The sequence below is a fragment of the Rhamphochromis longiceps genome, linkage group LG9 (genome assembly GCF_057381845.1).
Source record: "Rhamphochromis longiceps isolate RC_006_pf linkage group LG9, R_longiceps_female_GT1.1, whole genome shotgun sequence".
In the NCBI taxonomy this organism is placed as follows: Eukaryota; Metazoa; Chordata; class Actinopteri; order Cichliformes; family Cichlidae; genus Rhamphochromis; species Rhamphochromis longiceps.
The window spans coordinates 35,741,300-35,754,476 of NC_140565.1; positions in this window are offsets into that span (position 1 = coordinate 35,741,300).

The window sequence follows — 13,177 nt, forward strand, 5'->3', positions numbered from 1 at the left end:
TCCCCACAGACTGGAGTTCTGTATAGTGCCTCATCACTAAAGGGACAACTCCACTAGAGTTTAAATATCTGGGACGCTCCACCGTTAAATTTTAGAACTGAAGACGTTTCTTGGATGAAATCAACTGGTCCTAGCTAAAGATCCAACTGCTGTATTTCACAGGGAGGGAGAAGACGGAGTTCCTGTTCCCATTTAGAGGCAGAGTCGCCCTCTACAATGTACGCAACAGACAATAGAGACATTTTTTTATTTTCCTTCTTTTTCTCTACTCTTGTTCTGCTTAACTGATTCATGCTGAGTGCAAACAGGAGATGTATCACTGCTGTAACACCTGTAACATTCAGAAGTTGCCTCATTGTTCTGACACACACAACAAAACTATTAACTACACCACACACTAACTACACAAGATTTGCGCTAAACGTCGCAAATCTCTCACATCTCAAACACGCTGTCACTCCTAAAATTTCCCCCCATTTCTTAACAACTAGATGCCACGTTGCCATACCATTTTTTGATTGGTCGACATGGTACTTTTTTGGACGAATAGGAAAGGAAGAGGGGGGTGGGGGTTTGTTTTTGCTCACATACGGGGAGCGCTTTCGAGTCTTTATTTCTTATAAAACGCTGTTTTTACCGTTTCTTCCCACAGTAAATATAAACAACGACAGTATTCAGGAAGAAAACCAAATACTGCAGATATTTTTATCATAACTCTGGTTTTACGTGGCCGATCAACACAATTTAAAAACTGGTATAAAGTCCTCACTTTTTCCGTCAATTGTTCCGTCTGTCCTGCTCACATCTCCAGTGGTTGTACACGTTGTCATTAACGTGGCTTCACTCCACATCAGCCGCTTTGCTAGCTAAAACACCGGTGTCGGCACATAAGGACACTGTCATAGCCTGTCAATGACGTTGATTGGCTGCGTACACGAATGTGAATTGCATTTTTGGCTGGACTATGGGATAAGGTGGCATCGTTCTAATCCCATACGGGAGCAGCCAGTCACTCACTGAGTAACACTGCAGAACAGAATTGTTAAAGTATTAATTTTAATTTCAATTCAGGTTAGATTTTTTTTTGTGCGCAGAGGCCTGCCAGCAGCGCGCAATTGCACACGTGCGCAGTTTAGAGGGAACATTGGTGACAAGGCGTCTGGTTTCGTGTTCCAGGACCCGGGCCTGTAGGTAATGGTTAGGTTAAACCGTGCAAAAAACAATGCCCACCTGGCCTGTCTGACGTTCAGGCGCTTAGCCGCTTGGAGGTAGGCCAGGTTCTTGTGGTCCATCCACACGACAACAGGATGTTCGCTCCCCTCCAACCAGTGCCGCCACGCCTCCAGCCCCAACTTGATGGCAAGAAGCTCCCGGTCGCCCACGTCATAATTCCTTTCGGCCTGAGTGAGACGATGGGAGAAAAAGGCACAGGGGTGTAATTTACATTCCTGGCGTTGAGAGAGAACCGCCCCAACTCCCGAATCAGAAGCGTCCACTTCCACCACGAATGGCAGGGCGAGGTCAGCCTGGGCCAGGATGGGGGCCGAGGCGAACAGGCTCTTGAGACGGTCGAATGCTTGCTGAGCTGCCGGAGACCACAGGTACGGTTGTTTGGGCAATGTGAGTTGTGTGAGAGGCAATGCTACCTTATTGAAGTCCCGGATGAAACGTCTGCAGAAGTTGCTGAATCCCAGAAAACTTTGCAACTTCTTACGGGTGCCGGGAACAGGCCACTCCAACACAGCTTTGACCTTAGCCGGGTCCGCTCGCAACCGGCCCTGTTCAGTGATAAAACCCAGAAAAGAGACAGTTGAGGCATGAAATTCACATTTCTCCGCATTACAAAACAGCCGATTCTCCAGCAGGCGGCGCAACACCAGTCTTACATGCTTAACATGCTCAGCTCTGGATCTGCAGAAAATCAGAATGTCGTCAAGATAAACAAACACGAAGTGGTTCAAAAAATCTCGTAGAACATCATTTACCAGGGCTTGGAAGACGGCAGGGGCGTTAGTGAGTCCAAACGGCATTACCAGGTACTCGAAGTGGCCCAGATGGGTGTTGAAGGCCGTCTTCCACTCGTCCCCCTCGCGGATGCGGACCAGGTGATAAGCATTGCGGAAATCAAGTTTGGTGAAATGGGTGGCCCCTTTAAGGAGTTCAAAAGCTGAGGCGTTCAGAGGTAGGGGATATTTGTTTTTGATAGTGATTTTGTTTAGTCCCCGATAGTCAATGCAGGGGCATAGGGTCTTATCCCTTTTTGTCAACAAAAAAGAAGCCTGCGCCCAAGGGAGCAGTGGAGGGGCGGATGATGCCAGCTGCCAGGGAGTCCGTAATGTAGCGCTCCATAGACTCGCACTCAGGTTTCGAGATACTATAGAGTCGGCTAGTGGGCAAGGGGGTGCCTGGGAGCAAATCAATCCCACAGTCGTACGGACGAGGGGGGGGGGGCAGCGATTGGGCCCCGTCTTTGCTAAAGACTTGTCCTAGATCGTGATATTCGGCGGGCACGGTTGACAAGTCGGGGCGAGTGGGCGGCCCCGCAGGATCGTCTGACATGCAACCCGGCACCGCAGAGCGTAAACACTGCTCATGGCAACGGGTGCTCCACCCCACGATACATCCCTTGGCCCAATCAATCTGTGGATTGTGTCGCTGGAGCTGGGGGAATCCCAAAACTAAGGGTGTGTCAGGTGCCTTGAAGAGAAACAGGAACATCTGCTCAGTGTGATTGCCGGAGAGAGTGAGTGTGATTTCTTGAGTGCGGTGAGTGAGAGCAGCTAAGGGTCTGCCATTAAGCACTGACACTTGGAGCGCTTCAGGGAGAAGAACAACAGGCAAACCCATTTTGTGGGCAAAGCCTCATCCAAAAAACTTTGTTCAGGTCCTGAGTCTATTAGTGCATCACAAGAACGGGTGTGGGAAAGAAACCATAATTTAGCGGGGCAGCTGAGGTGGAGGAATGTATTAACCGGTGCACCCGTCAGTATCCCCACCTTTACTGACGGGCTGAGTCTTTTAGCTGTGAGGGACAGGCGTCCGCGAAATGCCCCTTCTTCCCGCACGCAAAACACTCACCCACCAGTTGTCTTCTGCTCTGGGTGAATTTAGTCCGTCCCAGCTGCGGTTCCTCCTCTCTCCACTCGAGAGACGGGAGTCCAGTCGGAACTCCTACGCCCCCTACTGACCATCGCCCATCTCCAGTCCGCCTGCCAAACTCCCGCATATGGTCGTCTAGACTGATACACATGTTAACCAGGGCGCTTAACAATTTAGGAAGCTCTTTAGTGGCCAACTCACGTTTGACATTCTCATTTAAGCTGTTTAGGAATGCTCCTCGGAGCGCCCTCTCCTCCCAGCCAGTCTCCTCGGCCAAGATCCAAAAGTAATAATAATAATAATGGATTGGATTTATATAGCGCTTTTCAAGGCACCCAAAGCACTTTACAATTCCACTATTCATTCACTCTCACATTCACACACTGGTGGAGGCAGCTACGGTTGTAGCCACAGCTGCCCTGGGGCAGACTGACAGAAGCGAGGCTGCCATGTCGCGCCATCGGCTCCACTGGCCAACACCAGTAGGCGGTAGGTGAAGTGTCTTGCCCAAGGACACAACGACCAGTACAGAGAGCCCAGGGATCGAACCAGCGACCTTCCGGTTACAGATATGCTTCCCAACCCCTTGAGCCACGGTCGCCCAAAAAGTCCACAGAGAAGTCTGCCACGCTCCACCGGCCCTGCTTTAAAGTAAACATGCGATGAGCAGCGCTGTCAGGGTTAGATCCTTTGTCAAACACACACCAAAATTTGCTCAAAAAAATCACTATATGAGATGGAGGGCTGGGCACTCAGGGCTGCTTGAGCCCACAGCAGAGCTCGTCTGGTCATGAGCTCAACCATGAGGGTGATTTTGGCAATATCAGAGGCATAAGCTTGAGTCTGCTGCCTAAAAATCAGAGAGCATTGAGTCAAAAATCCCTGGCTTTTGTCCAAATCTCCACTGAATTTTTCAGGTACAGGTAATGTGTGTACCTACATTTAGAAGCTCTACTGGTGGTTGTGGTTGTGTAGGGGGCTCTGGTGGTTGAACGGGTGCTCTAGGTGTAGCAAGCAACATACCTTTCAGTTCAGATACCACTTGTAGTAGCGCGGACTGCTCCTCGGCAACATGCTGCAGCATCTTTTCATGTTGTTCCAACCGTACAGTTTGAAGCACGAGCTCGCGCTGGATGGGAATTGAGTCCGCTGAGTCCATTGCTGGCTGGATTGTTCTGTCACGGGTAATGGGAAAATACGGACTCAGTCACGGAGCTCTGGATGCGAAGCACACAGTGCGTTTATTTACAGTGCCCAAAAACAGTCTCAAAACACAAAGTGAAGTGCAAACTCCAACAGTGATCCTCTCCAAACTTCCAGTGGTGCGCAGGTGAGTTTCCAAAGTGATTATCCGAATGCGTGTCCTCCTCCGAGAGCTTAATTCCACGGGCTCCTCCTCTCCAACCTCCTGCTCTGTGTCTCTTCCTCCTATAAACGAGCGACAACAACATGTGAGAAGGCTAGCCGGCTAAAGCTAAGTTGCAAGTAACAAACACTTTTAACTACCGAGCTTCAAGTACAATCCAGCGTCAACTGCCGTCTGGACACACAGTTAAATGCCTCAGCCCACGACGAAGGATGATTAGTGACAGCTGGGTGGCAAATTAGGTGCAGGTGTGTCAGCCGCTGGGTGGAGACTGTCGTGTTATTCAATTATACGCGGGTCCACTGTACGATTGATAACCACACTTTATTTTCTTGTTCTTGCTCTGCCCCCACATAACATAACATTCTATACAAAAACACACCGGTCTCGCCCTCTAGCTGCCATCAGCCTAACTACACTGACCGGCTGCATTAACATCTACTGTACAATGCAATTACACCACATCTCCCCTTTCTAGAATCAATGGGTAGACTACCATTGACTCACCAGAACTTAGAGGGTTATTCTGCCTCTGTGGCTGGAAGGTCTGGTCCTGTGCTTACCTGTAAGGAATACTATATAACAAAAATCTTAACTCTAATTAACCCGTTAAGTAACACAAAGTCTTACATGCTAACACGTCACACCACCTGCATTTCCCAACTTCTGAACATGCATATTTGAAAATGACAACCTTTTAGCTTTTACACTTTTACCCATATTGTGCAAACAATACTACGAAAGAGGGGTATTCTTGTGTAAAACTGTCCTTTCCATCTTATCCGTCACAAGTCCAATCTGGTTGGTCTCACAACCACTCTTCCGGATCTGGTTCTGGGTGTAGATGGAAGCTCTGGAGAAACTGGCTCTGGCATGTCCGTGGAGCACTGCTCCCCGGCTTCTGCAGATTCTGGCTCCCCATTATTGCTCTCAGTTTGGTCTGGAGAGTGTTTCATGGGAACAAGATGCCGACGATTCCGCCTAATTGTCCCACGAGGTCCCTCCACGAGATATGATCGTGGTGTGGAGTGGCTGCCAATAACGGTGCCGCTGGCTCTCTGGTCTGTTATCCACACTTCTTGGCCTGGAGTGAGCGTGTTGAGGCTGCGTGCGCGATGACGAAGGTTATATGACTGTGCCTCTTTAGTCCTCCTCTCCTTTTCCCTCCGGGTGACAACCACACTATCAGGAAGTGCGGGGTCAAGCAGAGATGGCAGTATTGGCACTGTGGTGCGAAGCCGTCTCCCCATCAAGAGTTGGGCTGGACTATAGTCATTCTGCAGTGGGGTGGCTCTGTAAGCGAGCAGAGCCAAGTGTGGATCAGCAGCTTTCCGCAATAGATTCTTGACAGTCTTAACTGCTCGTTCGGCTTCACCATTGCTTTGGGGATATTTCGGGCTGCTTGTGATGTGACGGAAGCCATACACTTTTGCAAATGTCTCAAAAGCTGCCCCCGAAAACTGTGGCCCATTATCTGTTACCAGCTGCTCGGGGATCCCATGACGTGCAAAAATCCCTTTGAGATGATGGATCGCGTCCTCTGACCTTGAAGGTGTGAGAGGGGCAATCTCAACAAATCTTGAGGCATAATCCACAACAAGAAGGTAGGTTTTCCCTCTCAGCATAAACAGATCGGCTCCTAGCTTTTGCCACGGCCGCCCCGGATACTGTGATGGCATCAGCGGTTTTGTGTGGTTTTCTCTCACTTGGCAACATGTCCGACAGTTAAGGACAAGCTCATTTATCTGCTGGCTTAGCCCTGGCCACCAAACCGACTGTCGTGCTCGCTGTCTGCACTTAACCACTCCCTGGTGACCGTGCAGTCTGGTGAGCACATCATTTCTCATAGTTGCAGGTATAACCAACCTGTCCCCTTTGATTAGCAGACCATCATGTACGGTGAGGAACGCCCGTTCTGCCCAGTACAGTCTTAGCGCTGGTTCGCTGTTGAAATGTGTGGGCCATCCTTCCTCACACAGCTGCATCATGCGAGCACATACGCTGTCCCTCTTCAGCTCTTCTCTCAGCTGCTCCAAGAAATTGTTGCTAGCTGGCAGATTGTCCATCAACATGTCCACGTAAATATTTGTGCTCTCCAACAACTCCTTGTCTTGAAGTGTTTCTTTTGCTTTCACTGGAGATCGTGAGAGCGTGTCAGCTGTCCACAGGTGTTTGCCTGGTACATGCGAAATCGAGTAGGAATATCGCATGAGGCGCATCCTAAAGCGTTGAATTCTGGGAGGGAGCGCATCCAGAGTTTGTGCCCCCAGCAGACTTAGCAGCGGCTTATGGTCTGTCTCCATTTGAAAGTGTTTGCCAATAAGAAAGTTGCGGAACCGCTCACAAGCCCAGGTCAGACCTAAAGCCTCCTTTTCAACCTGGGCGTATCTCTGTTCTGTTGCAGTGAGGGAGCGTGACGCGTAGGCAACGGGTCTCCACTCCTCATCCCGTCTTTGAAGCAACACACCCCCTAAGCCATACGATGATGCGTCTGCTGACACCTTGCAGTCACGGCTTGGGTCATACATGGCCAACACTGGCGGTGATGTGAGTGCATCTTTCAGGTTCTGAAATGCTCTAGCCTGGTCAATGTCCCATCTCCAGCAGTTTTTCTTAGACAGTAAGTCTCTTAGAGGTTTGTCCTTCTCTGCGAGCTGTGGGGTAAACTTTCCAAGCTGGTTAACCATTCCCAGAAAGCTCCTTAACTCACTCACACTTTGTGGCTCCTTCATCTCCCTCACAGCCTGGGTCTTGCTTGGGTCAGGGCTGATACCGCTGGCTGAGAGAACATGCCCTAAAAACGTCACCTGCTGTTTCGCGATGTCGCACTTGTTATTGTTTAGGGTGATGCCAGCTTTTTGGATCCTGCCCAGCACAGCGTGTTGGCAAGAGTCATGCTCCTCCTGCGTTCTGCCCCAGACCAGCACGTCGTCCATGTGGCAAACTACCCCTTCCATACCATCTGTGACCTCTGTGACCATCCTGTTCTGGAAATGCTCCGGTGCTGAAGCAATCCCGAAGGGCAGTCTCTTGAAGTAATAACGCCCAAACGGTGTGATGAAAGTGGTGTATTTGGCTGAGCTTTCCATCAGAGGTATCTGCCAAAACCCCATGTTAGCGTCCAGCTTGCTGAATATGCTGGCACCAGCCAATCTGCCCAATGTTTCGTCCATCGATGGCAGTATGTACTTCTCTCGACACACAGACTCATTGAGGTGTGTAAGGTCGACACATATGCGTACATCTTCTGTCTTCTTTGGTACCACCACCTGTCATGGTCCTGGGTCGGTGACCCAGCGCTTTTAGTTTGTTATCATTTTCTAGTTGATGATGATGGTTTGAGTTCTATGTTATATTCGGTCTGCCCTTGAGTCTGCGTCTGTGTCTCTGTCTGTCTATGATGTCACCCCGTCTGTTTGTGAAGCTGTCTGTTTAGTTCTGTGTCTTGTTTGGTTCCCCGTGTCTGAGTTTCCTGTTTTATTGTGAAGGTCTCTGTCTGATGTGAGTGTGTTCAGTTTACATTTCCCCTGTCCCGTCAGCTCTGATTCCTCCCAGCTGTGTTGCCCTCCTGTCTCTCATCCCCTGATTACTGGTGTGTGTATTTAAGCCCTGTGTGTTCTCCTGCCTGTTGCCGGTTCGTCTGTGTTACTTCGTGTCAGTCTGTGTCCCACAGTGTCCCACAGTGTCCTGGTCCTCGTCCTCGTCTGCGCCTCTCTGCTTCTCATCCCCTTTGTCGTATGTTCCCAGGTCTGTTATTTTTTAGTTCTCCCAGTTTAGGTGTCTTCAGTTATTTGTTATGCCCCACTGCTTGTTTGCCACTACACCTCTGTAAATAAACCTCACCAGCATCTCATCCACTGCCTGCATCTTGGGCCCTTCTTCTAACTCCACACGGCTTGCCTCGGCAGCCGTGACAGTACAAACCGGCCAAACATGGACCCAGCGGCATTCGCACCTTCCAAGGAGCTTCGGGAGGAATTAATCGATTCAGTTTCAAGATGGACTAATCTGTGGCTAGAGCATGAGGGGGAGGAATTTCGTCATGCTCTGGAGGCCCGACTACAGCGGCTAGTTTCCAATCACCCCTGGCTGCTGGATTCAGTTCACCCACTCCTACAGGACTTCATCCTCAACACGCTTCACCTTAACCCCCCAACTGCGACAGCTGACCTGTCTGGCTTACCGGAAGATTCTCTCCCCAGTCCACCAGAGGACTCTCAGTCGGACAAAATGCCGCCCGATCAGTCGGCTTCTCCCTCCTTCCGGGCTAAACGGCGGTCACGCCGCCGTCATCCTTCGCTCGCCAAGCAAGCTCTCGGGGTCAGTGAGAGTGACGGTTTCATGTACATGCAGCCCCCCAGTGGCCAGCTCACACCAGCCCAGGCTTTTTACAAAGCACTGGGAATCATCCTCATTCCACCCAGCCCATCCACCCCACAGCAGGAGCAGCCACTTCAGAGCTGCCTCATATCACCGCCCGCTTCCCCTGCCGCTCTCGCCCCTTCTCCCAGGCGGAAGCGACGTCCACGCGGCCGGCAGTTACCGACAGATTCTGTGAGTCAGGAACGCAGTGTTTTTTCTGCTCCATCTGAGCCTGCATTCATGAACACTCTGTCAGTTATTCCTGAGTCTAGTAATTCAATGCCAGTTAACTCAGGGTTATTCAAATGTGAAAAGAGTAATTCAGAAACGGTTAATTATTTGTCAGATACTCCAAGGTCCGTTAACACCTGCTCTGAGGATTTAAAGGACTGCTTTCATTCTGCCTCTTCCAAGTCCTGTGTTATGCTAACCAGGGCTTTTAATCTGAAAGCCCTAGCCCTGCATTGTACAGTAGATGTTAATGCAGCCGGTCAGTGTAGTTAGGCTGATGGCAGCTAGAGGGCGAGACCGGTGTGTTTTTGTATAGAATGTTATGTTATGTGGGGGCAGAGACAACAAGGGTGGGGAGGAGGAGAGAGAGAGAAACACACACACAGGCAGGTCGCCCGGGAAGGACCGTCCGACCATGACACTATTTCTCCCGGCTAAATGATGAACTTCTAAATTTGTGGCACGCCATTTCCTCTCCAGCTTACGAGTCATCTGCTTTAGGCTACGTGTTTGAGAATTATACCACAGAGTCAGGTACTTCTGATTTGAGACCTTATTTTTCACAGGAGCTACAGTATCCAGAGTCGTACGTAGTGAGGAGGTGAAATTATTAACAAGATAATCGACCTCTGTTGGAGTAGCGTTCAGATAGCTGCTCTGCTCTGCGTTGGTACAGGGCATTGAAGATGATAACAGTGGGTGGATTATATTCTTAAACTTAGTTACAGCGCTTTCAGAAAGACATCTACTTTGATAAAGTCTACTCTCCACCGCTGTGTAATCAATTATTGTAAATGTAAATGTTATCAGGAAATGATCAGACAGGAGAGGGTTTTCAGGAAACACTGTTAAATGTTCAGTTTCTATGCCATATGTTAAAACAAGATCTAGAGTGTGATTAAAGTGGTGGGTGGGTTCTTTTACATTTTGAGAGAAGCCAATTGAGTCTAATAACAGATTAAATGCCATGTTGAGGCTGTCATTTTTAGCATCTACATGGATGTTAAAATCACCCACAATAATTATTTTATCTGAGCTCAGAACGAAATCAGATAAAAAGTCTGAGAAATCAGACAGAAACTCTGTGTAAGGCCCAGGTGGACGATAGATGATAACAAGTAAGACTGGTTTCTGAGTTTTACAGCTGGGGTGGACAATGTTAAGCATCAGGCTTTCAAATGAACTAAAAGTCTGTCTGGGTCTTTGGTTGATTAATAGGCTGGTGTGAAAAATTGCTGCCACACCTCCCCCTCGGCCTGTGCTTCGAGATTTCTGGTAGTTAGAATGACTCGGGGGTGTTGATTCATTTAAACTAACATAATCATCCTGCTGCAACCAGGTTTCTGTAAGGCAGAGTAAATCGATTTGTTGATCAATTATTAAGTCATGTACTAACAGAGACTTGGAGGAGAGAGACCTAATATTTAATAATCCACATTTCACTGTTTTACTCTTTGGTTCAGATGTGGATACTGTATTGTTCTTTCTTTGTAATTGTTTATGTTTAAGTTGTTTGTTGCTGGTTTTTAGTTTGTTTTTTGTCTGTTTGGGAGCTGACACAGTCTCTGTGGAGATGTTTTTTTTTTTTTTGGGGGGGGGGTAGCAGGAGGAGAGAAGCTGCAGAGAGGCGTGTAAGACTGCAACTCTGCTTCCTGGTCCCAACTCTGGATGGTCATATTTTGGGGGGTTTAATAAATTTGTCCATATTTCTAGAAATGAGAGCTGCTCCATCCAAAGTGGGATGGATGCCGTCTCTCCTAACAAGACCAGGTTTCCTCCAGAAGGTTTGCCAATTATCTATCACCACAAAGAGGTTGTGTGGCTACATCATCTTTCAGATATGGTCTATTTTTGGACACACCTTTGTTTCTTGCTCTATGTAGTTGTTTGTTTTATACCAAGCACAGTGAAGTATTTCAAAAAGCAGTTCAAACCAGTCATGCATCTCTGTCATGCTGCTGACTGTGGAAAATAACTACAGTCACGCTGGCAGCATGTTTGTACCATCTGCCTGCCAACTGACAGTCAACCGAGACATTAACAGTAATTAACAAAGGAAAGAACCAAGAAGAAGGCAAGATAGCAGACCTGCTGTAAATGATGTTAGAGATAAAATTTGCTGTAGAAAGAAAGAACGAGGAGGACTGTGAGACAAGCATCAACATTTTTGCATTAAAACTTCACACGCCACCTTAAAAACTCAAAGTGATCTGACCTAAATTTCTACTGAGTTCAAGATCTTTGAATGAGAACAGGGCTTACACCGATCACTTTACATAAAACTGCTGACAACTTGAGACTAAACCAACTCAGATCTTTATCAAGAGGTGCACATCTCATTATTCTAATTTGTTTTTTTACAAACTGATAATCTTACTTCATCATTAAAATAACATTTGTGGTCTCTGCTTCTCTTTTTAATCTATAATATACTTTTTAAATTATATTTCCAAAGATAAGAAAACATTTATTATTAGATGAAAGATAGACTCTTTCATTTTCGCTCTTTGCTATCTAAGCAGAAGCATTACTCGTCTTCACCCAGCCACACACGTTTTACATTTCTCATGTCTATCAAAGACTAAATCACTGTTAAAGCATCAGTGGCATGTAAGCAAATAATTCTTTGTTGACACGTCTGTTGTTCTAAGTGTTCACTTCATCAGTGTCAGTGTTACCTGAGAATTTCCCATTTAAAGACTGAAAGAGCTTGGCCGACTTCGAATCTCTGTGATGAATGCACTGAAAAGAAACAAAGAAGTTTGTGCAGATATTGGTGTATGTCTTGATCCATGCTGCATCAGGTATGGAAAGGACTCTGTTCATGTTTTCAGTGGGAGAAATGTTTCGTCATCATCCTGGTGACTTCTTCAGTCTCAGCTGACTGCAGGTTACCCCAACCTTATACACAGTACTTTTGCACAATGACTGAAACCAGCGCCACTGACTAACGATAAACTGTGAGCTCAGTTTCATCATCATTAATATTTAAATTTTTCATGGCCATTGATCAGTGGCCATGAGTACCATTCACACAGAGGTGAAGAATTGCTGCAATCACAGCATTGTAAGATCCAAGGTGTTCTGGAGAACACCTTGGATCTTATTGAGAAGGTGAGAGATTGGAACTGTGTCTTCATTCCACCTACTTCACACACAAGGGTCAGTACTACAGGCAGAAACATGGGTGTGCCATGGGCTCCCCAGTTTCACCCAATTTGTACATGGAAGAAGTGGAAAAGAGGGCTTTGCTATCCTACCCTGGAACAACACCAAGTCATTGGTTCAGGTATGTGGATGACACCTGGGTGAAAATCAAATCTCAGGACGTGCCACATTTCACGGATCACATTAACTCAGTGGACCGACACATCAAATTCACCAGGGAGGATATGAACAGTGGCAGGTTAGCCTTCTTAGACTGTGAGATTGCCATCAGTAATGGGGGACATCTAAAAGCTGACGTGTACCGTAAACCTACACATACGGATCAGTATTTAAGGTTTGACTCTCATCATCCACTGGAGCACAAACTGGGCGTCATCAGGACGCTACAACACAGAGCGAACACCATCCCCACAGACACAGCAGCCAGGGAGGCATCCATCCATTTTCTGCTGTTTAACCAGGGCTAGGTCATGCAGTCAGCAGTTAAGGCAGACAAGCCCAGACCTCCCTCTTCCTGGCCATTTCCTACTGGGAGCACACCAGACGATTTACTCTATCAAGTGTGTCCTGTGTCTGCTCTGGAGCCTCTTCCCTTTGGGACATGCTGAGAACACCTCAGCTTGGAGATACTCAGGAGAAATCCTGATCAGATGCCCAAACCGCCTCACCGGCTCCTAGTGATGCCCACGAGTAGCAGCTCAACAATGAGCCCCTCATGCTGTCAGCCCAGCCATGGTTTTTGTGAGGTTTCTGGTTATTTTATGAGAGTGTTTAGTTCTTGGCTTTCTACTGTCAGTGTAGAGCTTTAGTCTCATTATTGTTTCTATGATGTTTTTCCTGCCACTCTGAAGTCTCTTGAGTTTTTTCATGTTTTGATATTTATTAGTCTGGCCTCCTTAGTGTCCACTAAATATTGATTAATTATTCCACCAGGCATTCATTATTATTATT